Source organism: Apodemus sylvaticus, chromosome 4 (genome assembly GCF_947179515.1).
Source record: "Apodemus sylvaticus chromosome 4, mApoSyl1.1, whole genome shotgun sequence".
Classification (NCBI taxonomy): Eukaryota; Metazoa; Chordata; class Mammalia; order Rodentia; family Muridae; genus Apodemus; species Apodemus sylvaticus.
Window position 1 is genome coordinate 5889417 of NC_067475.1, and position 12086 is coordinate 5901502.

The window sequence follows — 12086 nt, forward strand, 5'->3', positions numbered from 1 at the left end:
CCCTAGCTTAAATTTTTATTTCACTCCAATCATTTTTTTTAAGTTGAAGTCTTCCATTTTACTTTAGCAATTTCAGTTGGAACACTGCGTTTGAAAAAAGAAAACGCTTATAGAAAAGCTGAAGGTTAAATCAGCTTTCTTCTGTAAACAGTGCCTAAATTATCATCTCCTCCCTTAACAGCCCAATTAGTGAGTTAAAAAAAAAAAAAATCACAAAGCTGGAGAGATTTAAAACGTGGGGCTAATGCGCCACCTGCTGGTAAAACAGCCACAAACGCTACTGCAGACCATGTCTCCTCCGTGACATTTATTCCTTTAAAATTGTCTTTCATGGCCCCTGGTTCTGGAAAGACTCAGTGTAGCAGTATAGGGCAAAACCAGAACAGGGAAGTGGGAAGGGTTAGGTGGAAAAACAGGGGGAGGGAAGGGGGCTGATGGGACTTTCGGGGAGTGGGGCTCTAGAAAAGGGGAAATCATTTGAAATATAAATAAAAAATATATCGAATTTAAAAAAAGACATTAAAAAATTAAAAAAAAAGAAAACATAAAAAAAATTGTCTTTCATGAATATCTGGTGTGATTCAGACCCTGCAATGACACAGAGACACTCGAGAGTGCACAGCTGCATCCTTACACCCGAGAGTCACTTGGACTCCGGGAAGAATTGTTTCTATTTACCCGACAACCTCCAGGAAGGTCTGTAGCCAAGTATAGAGGATGCGTTTACAGAGTAGGCTTCGTTTCAGAGGTGGCCCAGAGAGATGCTGTTGCAAGATTTGAAGGATGAGGAAAGGTTATGGGAACAAAACGCAGAGTGTTGGGGACAGTGGGTGCCTGCGACAGGGGCGCACAGTGCACATCCAGTGACCAGGAATAATTTCAGATTGCATATTGGAGGCAACTCGGACTTAAAGGTAAGGTGGAGCTGTGCAGCTTCACGTGGGAAATATCACCTGCGTTCATTATAGAAGAAAGCGGGAGACTGGTGAGGGTCAGGAAGGTTACAGACAGCTGAAGGGACACCACAGAGGGCGTGGCTGCCTCAGGGCCATGTGGAGACCTGCCCAGTAGATCTCATTGGCACTTTAGATGTGGACTCGGAAAGATGACAGACTTTTGAAAGACATTTTAGGTTACATGGCTGCAAAAAAATAAACAGAAAGGAACATTTCTTTAAACAAGTCCAGCTTCCTAAAGTAGCTCCTTTCCCCTGGCCCTTGGTCATAGGAATAAGGTAAGGTACATTGCATGAGGTCATGATTGCTGTGCAAACTTAAGCACATGACAATAAACTAAACGTAGAGACTTTCAGACACTGTGGCTATCAACCGAAACAACGTTCTGTGAGGGCCCAGAGACGCCGATCAACAGCCCCAGGTTCTCCATGAAGGAAACAATGAATGAAACAACGTTCTGTGAGTGCCCAGAGATACGGATCAACAGCCCCAGGTTCTCCATGAAGGAAACAATGAATTCCAGTACTCAGTTTAGGGTACTCTGAGTCCTTCATCAATGGAAGCTTTAAATGCTTTAAATGAGCAGCTATGATGATAAATTGTGAAATTAAATATGATTTTTTTTTATAAGAAACGAGCTACATTTTGTCAAGCTGGTATCAAGGCAAAGGCAGACACTCGTGCAGTCCTTTATCAACAACTGTTTTGCATATGAACTGTCATGGAAGACAAATATATTAAAATAAAATTACTGCTGTTTCTTCCAGGAATAGAAAGTCCTATCTACCAAAGTATATTTAGTCTCACATGAAAGGATGTGGGAAGTGGGGCTGGGATAGGAATGGCCCCACAGACTCTTGTGTATGAATGCTCGGTCCATAGGGAGTGGCACAATGAGGGGGAGTGGCTTTGTTTGACCAGGTGTGACCTTGTTGGAAGCGTGTCACTGTGAGAGTGGTCTTTGAAGTCTCGGACACTCAAGCCAGTGGTTTTGCACACATTGTACAGTGGTTTTGTACACGTTGTAAAGTCCACCCTTGTGTTATTCATGTGAGTGCTGATTTCTCTGCCGTCATATCTTGTTTTAATCTGGACAGTGTTATGTTTATTCTTAGAAGCTCTCTTGTCTCAAGTTTGTGTAAACATGGTTCCTTATTAATACTCTACCTTGACAAGAAAAGCGGATGAGTCAATCCAGAACTTTAAAGAGAGTAAGGTAGGACTTCCGATTGTAGGACGGAGGGAGAAGGGGACAGGAAGGGAAGGAGGGGGAGGAAACAAAGAGAAGGGGAGAAAACACAAGAAACGGCTGAATCAATAAGGGCGAAAGACTGCGAGTCAGACGGGAGTGCTGTCTGGGGGGAGAATGGCTGGAGTGATAACTGCTCAGTATTTGGCTCAAGGCAATTTTAATAAATCTTAGTCTCTGGCTGTGGTTGTTGGGGAATTAGCTGGTTAAGGAATAACTGCCAATGTACTAGTTTTACAAACCAATATTAACATAATAATAATTCTATACCGGCCCACTTCCTGCTGCCTGCCCATCCAGATGTAGAACTCTCAGCTCCTTCTCCAGCACCCTGTCTGCCTGCACGCTGCCACGCCGCCCCCATGAAAATAATGGACTAAACCTCCGAACCTGTAAGCCAGCCCCCAATTAAAGGCTTGCCTTTATAGGAGTTGCCATGGTCATGGTGTCTCCTCACAGCAGTAAAACCCTAAGACAGTATACAACATATGCATACCCATGTATATACTTATATCACGTTCCCCTCAACAAGAGCCTCTACCCACAAAATGTAAGAGTCTGGAAATACACCACTTAAAATGCCTTCCTTGTTAAACATTTGACCTGTGACAGCTGAACAGCAGGACCAATTACCAAAATCAGCCCTTTAAAAATAAGAGTCTAAGCTCCGAGCTCCCAGGCAGAGCCTTTTGCCTTCGCCCATCCCCGCGATGCTGCCTAGCAACAAAGCCATGCTCCTCAATTACATACATGAATATACAACATATAGGAACTTCAAAGCAAGGACAAAGGAATCAAATTGCTGACAAATTAACAACCCGAATTTTAAAAACGGCAAAAAATGCACATGGACACCTATCTGGGAGGACTAGGCATATATATATATATATATGCATTATTAAAGTTTCCCTCCATGCGTGGTGTGGAACATGATCTGCGAGGATAATCGCTTCAGAGAAGGTTCTTTCCCAAAAAACAGAATAATGAAGTATAAGACACCAGGCTTGACTGGGCTGAGCATGCAAACCCAGCACCGGAGAGGTGGAGGCAGGAAATTTGCAGCAGCACGGCCAACCTGGGCTGTATACTCAGATCCTCTCAGACAATAACTAGCCCAAAGCATGTGACCTGTGTTACGCACATGTGTTTGTCACCCGTGTTTATGTACATGTGTGTTTGTTTCATGTATATGCTTAAGTGTGGTGTGTTTTCTTAGCAGACTCACAAGAGGCTGGGGAGGAACCCAGTTAGTAAAGTGCTTTTTACACAAGAATGAGGACCTGAATTTGATCTCTAACAATCACACAAAAATCAGGCAAGGCCGTATATAATCCAGCATTGATTGGGGAGTCAGGGATGGCGCCTCCTCGGGGCTCACTGCCAGAAATCTAGGCAGGTCAATGAACTCTAAGATGGAGAAAGGTTGAGGGAAACACCCAGCTCTGATGTCCACATGTACATGCATACCTGTGCATGCATGCTCACCTGAACACATGTGTGCACATACAGGAATAGGTAAAAACACAAGAGAGACACAAAAGAATAAAGATGCAAGTCTAAAGTGACTCAGTGATGGTGTCGGCTCTTCAACTGTCACCTGAGAACACAGTCTACAGTAACTGAACAGCAACCTGAGACAGATCTGTTTGAAAATATATTTGGTCAAAAATTAAAAGTTCTGTTCATGTGGTAGTCTGATTTTGAATGGTCTGATTAATGCGTCTTGTAATTTTAGTGGTTAATTTGTGGCCACAGGATATGTGTGTTCCTGTTCTGGATTTTATATAAGTGAATTTCACTAATTGTAAAGAAAAAACAATGCAAGTTAAAATTCCTTTCAAGACTCATCTTTGGCTGCATGGTTCTTCCTTGGACTGCGCACTCTGGTCTGGGAAGCAGTGTGCTTTCTGAAGGACGTGTAACTGAGTAATATCAGCAGAAGGGCAGGGTGTGGGTTTGCCATAATCACACCAGCAAGAGGATTGTGTCCATGACTGGCCTTCCTACAGACTGTGACACAGTATGACCGCATCCAGCTGGGCCGAAAATAAAGATCCACTCTTTCACCTCCCTGTTGTTGTTGTTGGTTGTTGTTGTTACAAGGTAAAGCTACAGGGATGGGGAGACTGCCCAGTGGTTGAGAGTGCATGCTGCTCTTCCAAAAGATCCGATTCAGAAGAGCCAAGTGTGGACCCAGAATCCACATGGAGCAGCACACAACCACCCAAGACTCCAGCTCCAGCTCTTCTAGACTCTGAGGGCATCTACACACATACATACATATACACACACACACACACACACACACACACATGGACACACGGACACACGGACACACACGGACATAATTAAATTCTTTAAAAAAAACTAAAGCTACCTTAATTTCTTTAAATTTTTTTATAGAAGCATCTCTCACTGCAAAATGGTTTTAAATTAAGCTGTGATTCATAGAGCTATGCAAATGTCAGTGCTGGTAGGAGAAATGTGCTCAGTCATAAACAACCACACAAATACACACCACAAACGTGTGGAGACATGAAGCCTCACGGTTAAACCCACGAACTGGTTCCTGAACACTAGGATGAATGAGGGCCCGTGAGTGAAGCACAGAATCCCACAGAGCTCTCCCCGGGGCCTCCTACGTGGCATTTCACATGCTTTGCACTATAGAGAAGCCAGAAGGTCCTGCTCCAACTCACACATTTCCTCCTGATGCTCCTGGGGCTCCCAGGGGTGAAGAATTATTAGAGGTAAGTGATGGGATTCAGTACCTGTTGGAGCCTCCTGATAGTCTATGTCATATGTTTTGGTCAGTATGTGTGTGTGTATACTTGTGTGTGTGCACTTTTGTGTGTGTGCACTTGTATGTGTGTGTGTGCACTTGTGTGTGTGTGTGTGTACGCACGCGCGTGCACGTGTGTATAGACGTTTGGGAGTGTGCTTGTTGTGTATATATGCATGCCCTCAGGATGCATGTGGAGGTCAGAGGACAGCCTCCAGAGGACAGGTCTCCCCTTCCATCATGTGGGACTCCCATCTTAGTTACTTTTCTACTGCTGCGATAAGACACCATGACCAAAGCAACTTACAGAAGAAGTCACTAGGGGCGTACAGAGGGCTAGAGTCTGCTCTGCAGGAACTATAGCACCAGGCAGGTGCAGCGCTTCAGCAGTAGGTCAGAGCTTAAGTGTTGATTCACAAGCAGGAGGCAGAGAAATACAGCCACTGGGAAAGGTGTAGGCTTTTGAAGCCCCAAATCCCACCCCCAGTGACAAGTCTTCTCCAAAAAGGCAATGACTAATCCTTCACAAACAGATCTGCCAAGGCCAACTGGGAACCAAGTCGCTAAACATATGAGCTTGTGGAGGCCATTGTCACTCAAAACACCACAGTTCCTGAATCGAATCATCAAGCCTGGCAGTGATCCATTCTGCTGGCCTGTCTATTGTCCCCAAAACACAAGCTGTACAGCCAGATTTGGCGATGAGATTATATCATCTACATATTCCATATTTCAGGCACCCAAGCAAGGTTTGAAACAGGAAGATAAGCAGTACCTTCTTCCTGATTTGATTGTGGCTGTAGAAAAGCAGTGTGTAGACACTTAATCCTCCTGCCTCAGTGCTGAGGTCCACACCGAGTGTATTCATTCCTTCTGGCATCTTGTTCCTCCCCTGCCTGGAAAACAGTCCATCAAATATCTATTGCAGGACCCAACTTCCTATAGGTCTTTTCTCCAAACATTGCCCCCTTACAAGAACAGCTTTTGCCACAGGCTTGACTTCATTATCAGAATACTGACACATCTCAGCCTAAAATATAATGGGGTTTCCCAGAATACAACTAAAATGGAGACAGCTCTGATCCTCTCCTGTCCCTTCCTCTGCTGTGTCTTTCTGTGTAGTCAGCATTAAAGCCTTTCCCATATCTGTCTGTCGTTAAGTTGCAGATGCTGTGAGCATGGGATTGACACCTGCTGTCTGCTACAGGATAGCGCCTGGTCAGGGCGGGTGTTCCTCAAATAACTAATGTTTATTTTATGGAAAGTTTTAGACAGATTGGGATGCTAGAGGCTGCCCCAGCCTAGCAAACCATCCATTTGTGTCAGGCTCTACTCTCTTCTTTGTATAAAACAAATTTCTACAGATTGACCCCTAACTAAACCAAACGGAAGTGGGGTCAGGCGTGTCCGAAGACAACCAGAACCCATCCACTCATTTAGTCTTTATTTACAGAATATTTATAGGAGAGAGCTAATGGGTTTTATTATTATTATTTTATGTGCCAAGATTATGTAGAGTCATAAGCCTTAGCTAGTGTGATTTCCCTAGCAACTGAATGAGTGAGTACTTACACTTCCAGATATAGCTAAGAAACATGGGCCTTTCCTTACTGAAACCCATAATCACTCCTCTTAGGAAGGGGTGGCTGTATCACTTCCTCCGGCCCTGTTATTTTGGTATTTAAAGAGAATAAAACCATGAACTGAGGGAGGCTTCACAGTGGAAGCCACATAACAAACCTTCCAAGGGAATAAAGTAGAATCTGGAAGGAGGGGAATGTACAGTCTGCTGACCTGAAGCAATAACTATTACAATTCATTTAAGGAACAATGCAGGTGGGCTGGAGAGATGGCTCCGCGGTTAAGAGCACCAACTGCTCTTCCAGAGGCCCTGAGTTCAAATCCCAGCAACCACATGGTGACTCGCAACCATCTGTAATGAGATCTGATGCCCTCTTCTGGTGTGTCTGATGACAACTACAGTGTACTTACATATAATAAATAAATAAATTTGAAAAAAAAGAAACTATTCAGGCCTTTATTCTTATTGATGAACATTAATTTTCATGTTGCTTAATTTGCTAGCAGAATATAATAGAAAATACAAGTGCATATACACGTGCCTGGTAAAAACAATGACAAAATCAGTGAATGTCATGGAATCAAACAGCTGATGACCTGTGGAAATGGATCAGAGATAAGCAGGAGACTGAAGAAAGAGCTGGCATCCCAAAGTTCAACAAAGAGGGATGCCTGCAAACAGCACTTCCCACTTATAGTGCATAATTAAATAACTTATGTGGCAATTAAATTACATGCCAATTAAGTAGAATTGCAAGCTCTAATGCAGCGAGAGAAAACAAGTGAAGTCGTCACCAAAGCACATCAATTGCTTTTCTCTACTAAGCTGAATTGACATTTTAAAAATGATCGCTGACCTGACTTGTATACCTCCAGCATTTAGAATATACATTTGAATTAGATCATTAAAAACGTAAAGGTAAAAAACCTGAACCAGGTTATGATACATAGATTCTGTCTTACCCAAGTGAAACAGTAAATGTAAAATCTGTTGCAATGACTTGTTTTACTGTAATTATTTAAATCCATTTTTTGTGTGTGTCTTTGAATTGTTAAAAAGGAAAATGGTAGGAACCCAGACTGTGTTTAGATACCATATTAAGCCAACTTCTTCACCCATGCACAAAATACATTCTTGACAATTCATATGCAAACCTGTCTGTATCCACAGCTATCAGCCCTTCTGTGGTGTGATTGGAAATCCACTTATTGTCTGTTTAATATCTGCATTTTAATATGATAGATTTCTTCACAAGCCTGTTGCTATAGTTTATATGTCTCCTTGAATGGAGTCAGAAAGATGTTACAAGCAGGAAATTGTCCCAAGTCTACATAATCTTTTACCCACAAACCACCCTTCTGCCTGGCCTTCTAGTTCATATCCATTGCACTGGGTTTCAGCACAAAAAAAAAAAAAAAAAAAAAATCAGAGGATCGGAGCTGTATAGGCCAGGCCACAGGGCTATGTGCCCATCCTGTGTGGTCCCTAGGTCCAATCCTCAGTGTCACATGCACATAAATAATACAAATGAGAAAGGGGAATATCCACTTCTCCTAGTCAACAAACTGTTTATCCTACCAGAGCTCACCAGATCTATTTTCTTTCCCCTCTGCCCTGTCACAGCTATATGCTTCCACTTAGGTTTGGGTGACGGCTAGTGAACTCTGCCACAGTGTTTTTCATAGCAGCCCAAATAGACTGACGATTGTTTCTGATCTAGTTGCTTTAAGAAGTGTGCACAGTGATTATCACCAGTCCTCGTCACCGAGGGTTGAGGAGACAGATGAAGTCACAACATTAGCGACAATGCAAGCTGTCCCACTGACCCTACTGTCTGGCTGAGGGTTGATGACTCCCTGCGAATTCTCCACCAACCATTTCTTGAGGGCCCAGTGCCAGGACCCATCCACCTTGCCTTGGTCTGGCAGGGCAAAGTCTTGCAGTCCCTGGCTGCTGCTGCTTCTCCATCGTGCACTTGAGGATGAGCACAGGACCCGGGGAGCACGGGGAGGTGGAATGCTAGAATGCCCCTGAATGCTAGAGGGGAAGACTGGCCAGCTCAGGCCCTGCTAACTATGCATGGCTCCTTGACTTCTGAGCCTGCAGACACTGGAGGATGAACAGGGTATTACAGGCCGTTGCTAAGGGACAGAGCAATTCTAAGCAACTGGAGGAGGACAACTGATGAGACGCAGCCAGTCTAGAATATGGGCCCTCATGGAACAAACTGGAAATAGGTCCATGGTTACCAGCACACAGCCCAGGACTGGGCTCGGAAGCCAGGTGAAGTAAGGCACACAGAGGCTCATGAGGTAGGTGGAGAAAAAGAGACTGTACAGCCACTGAGGGGAAAAAGGCATCTAGGAGAGAACAATCGTCTTGTAGAAGTCAGGGTGGGAAGGGGATTGAGGGTCTGTATCATTACAGAAGATAAAGATGAAGAACTCGATAAAGCAAAGCTAACAAAGAGACCACAACAATGGGATTTGGAGACATGCTTGTATGTCCTTTCTACACAAGCAAGACTGGGACTAGAAGATGCAAATAAGTTCGTAGATGCAAAGTGGTATTTTTTTTCATTGTGAAGAAAGAAATCCAGTTAGATTGCCCACCATTGGATAGAACAAAGTGCAAAGAAAGAGTGTTCTTCATTTGGTTAATCAGCAGGCTGGCAATAAAGACAAAGAATTCCAGCAACTTAAGGGTTTCTGTTTATGTGGAAATGTAGCTCGATAGACATAAAATGGGAGCGTAGTCTGAGGAGCACTTAGAAGCTGTGGTAATGGGCCTGCAAACAAGACTAGGCGAGCCTCCTTAATACACCCAGAACTCATGCACTAATGAACCACAGAACACATAAAACCCTTCGCAACAAGGAGACACAGTAACACAGAATTTGGTAAAAAAATTCTACACAAAGTAATATTTCACCAGATAAGATGTATCGTCCATGAGGAGTGATGCTTACAGTGGTATTTCACACAAGAAGTTGTGATGCGGGAAACACCCAGACAAGCAGCAGCCCGAGGTCATCATCTCAGGTTTTAGACTAACCACAAGGAAAGGCTCATTCCCAGAGATGCAAACATGGCGTTTTCTTTGTAATCAGATAGTTTTCATACCAGACAAATATTTTGTCTTTTTAAAACAAAAAACTACATACTCTGTCCCTTGTAAGCTATTGGAATATGTATGCCAGGGGAGACTTTGTAAGTATTGGCTAAGGTCCTGCCATACACTCACAAGAAATAACGAATTTCTCCTGGTATCTCTGAGTGCTTACCTGGAGACTCTTCCAGTTACTGCAGACACACAATGAATATTTGTATTACACAATGTTTTGGGAATCAGTGTCAGAGACACACAGGAACCATCATGGATGCCCTACTAGTCACTGACAGAAAACAGTAAGCACGAGTTTCTAAGACATAAAACTCCCTAGGCTTTTCTGTTTAGAGAATCTCTTATAGACATCACCTGTTAATAAAAAAAAAAAAGCTGATGTCCAACGAGATGAGGCAGGAAACAGGAGGTAGCACACTGGCTGGAAGAGAGAGGATTATGGGGAAAAGTGACAGTATATAAGGGAGACTGACTCAAGGGAACTTGGCAGGAAGAGATGTAAACCAGCAGGTATCAGAACTCAGGATAGAATAGGGAGAGATTCAAGCAAGACACTGAGAGAGACACCAAGGAAGAGGCTAAGGAAGAAGCAGGCCAGGACTGAAGGAGAGGCAGCTAACCAAGAGGTAACCATAGAATAGTTCAAATGGGTTAAATAAGTTATGAGCTAGTCAGGGAATGGGCCAAAGCTTATGGCCTAGGCATTTAATAATAAATAATTAGTCTCACATTCATCATTCCAGAAGCAGGGGCTGGGAAATGATTTAAAAAAAAAACATGTCTCTTTGGATATAGAAAGTTCCCCAAACATGGAGTACTAAAAACAAAATAAGTAAGATAAAAAATGTAATTTTAGATGGCATTTTTAAAGCACAATATTGAACACTGGCATTACTAGAGATGGCTGAGTTGCACTGGGATGCTCTGTTACTTTGGGATGGGGCTGACCGAGGACACTAAGTCAGGTCAGATTGACCTGACAGGCTTTATCATTCTTGGACGTTCCTGGACAGAAAACAGCTCTTTATCCTGAGAACCATGCTCATCCCAGGGTCACATGTAATTTCTTGCTTTAATGTTTGCTTAAGGACATTAGGAAATGTTTCCTGGTTTTCTTTACCCTTTCAGGCATATCTAAGGCGGTCCCAACCCTGGTTCTATGGCCAAAGCAGATATAAGGAGCTGACAAAGAGCACAAGAAGACCTAAATGTGCAGGTGGAACTTCCAAGCATTATTATGTGACTGCCCTGTGTCCCCATGTTCCCTGTGATGGTTGGATCTATGTCACCATGGTCGTGTTTTGTTTATCCATTTACAAAATAAGTAGAGTAACTCTAAGGAATTCCTCTTGATAGTACAGGGAGGCCTTTCCAACTAAGTAGAAGATTTAATCACAGTCAGACTTTCAAGTAAAAATCTCAGCCTACATTTCTATTCTGCTGGCTCTGACACATCAACTCCTGTAACTACTTGAGGGAATTGCTTCAAACAATCCTCTTAATATATGTCTTATTGATAATGTTTCTCTGGAGACCCATGACAGATACACACACACCCCAATTGTGGGTAATACTTCACAGGGTCATATCCCCATTCAACAATGCGGCCAGGGATATCAGTCATGTTTTATGTATCCTTGTCATCTCAGATTCCAACATGGTGCCTTCCCAGACCAGTACTTGATGGCTGCCGAGCTAACAATGGACAGACTGATCTTCAGTGACTACTATCCAACCAGCAAACAGGTGAAGCCAGTAAGAATGATGAGCAGAATCAGAAAAAAAGCCAAAAAGAACCCAGGCAGAGCATAGCTGGACAGTGGGCAGTTCAACACCTATGGAAGCCAGGGGAGTAGTAAGTTAGAAAAACCAAAGACCTTGAGAGGAAAGTCCAAGAGCTTGAATGTCTGCACCAATAGCCAGCAAAGCAGACAGACAAAACTCAGCTCCACCTCAAGCTCCTGGTCTGAGTTTGCAGGAAAGAGACTTACTTATCACCATGTTCTCTAGCTTAAGTCTTAGGCAAAGAACTCAAAGAACCCAAGAGCAGAAATGCAGAAACAATCGCTGTCTGCCTCTCATCAAGAACAGCTATGATGACCTAGGCCATAAGCCCTAAGCCCTAATTAGCAGACTGCAGTGAGCCAGCAGATGGAACAGGTCTACAGCCAGAATTACAGGGAGATGCACACTGAAACACACCCCGTGCTGTGGCATGTGAAGTCTGACAATTCACTCAAGATATGCTTAGTTTTGCCCTCAAAAGTAACTGGCCTAGACCAGTGACTGTGCAGTAGCCTGGGGTCTGTGCTCACATCCACAAGGCAAGTGTGCAAACAGATCAATCACATCTTTATCTTTTTACACAAGAAAGAACCCTCCATTTAGGAAGTG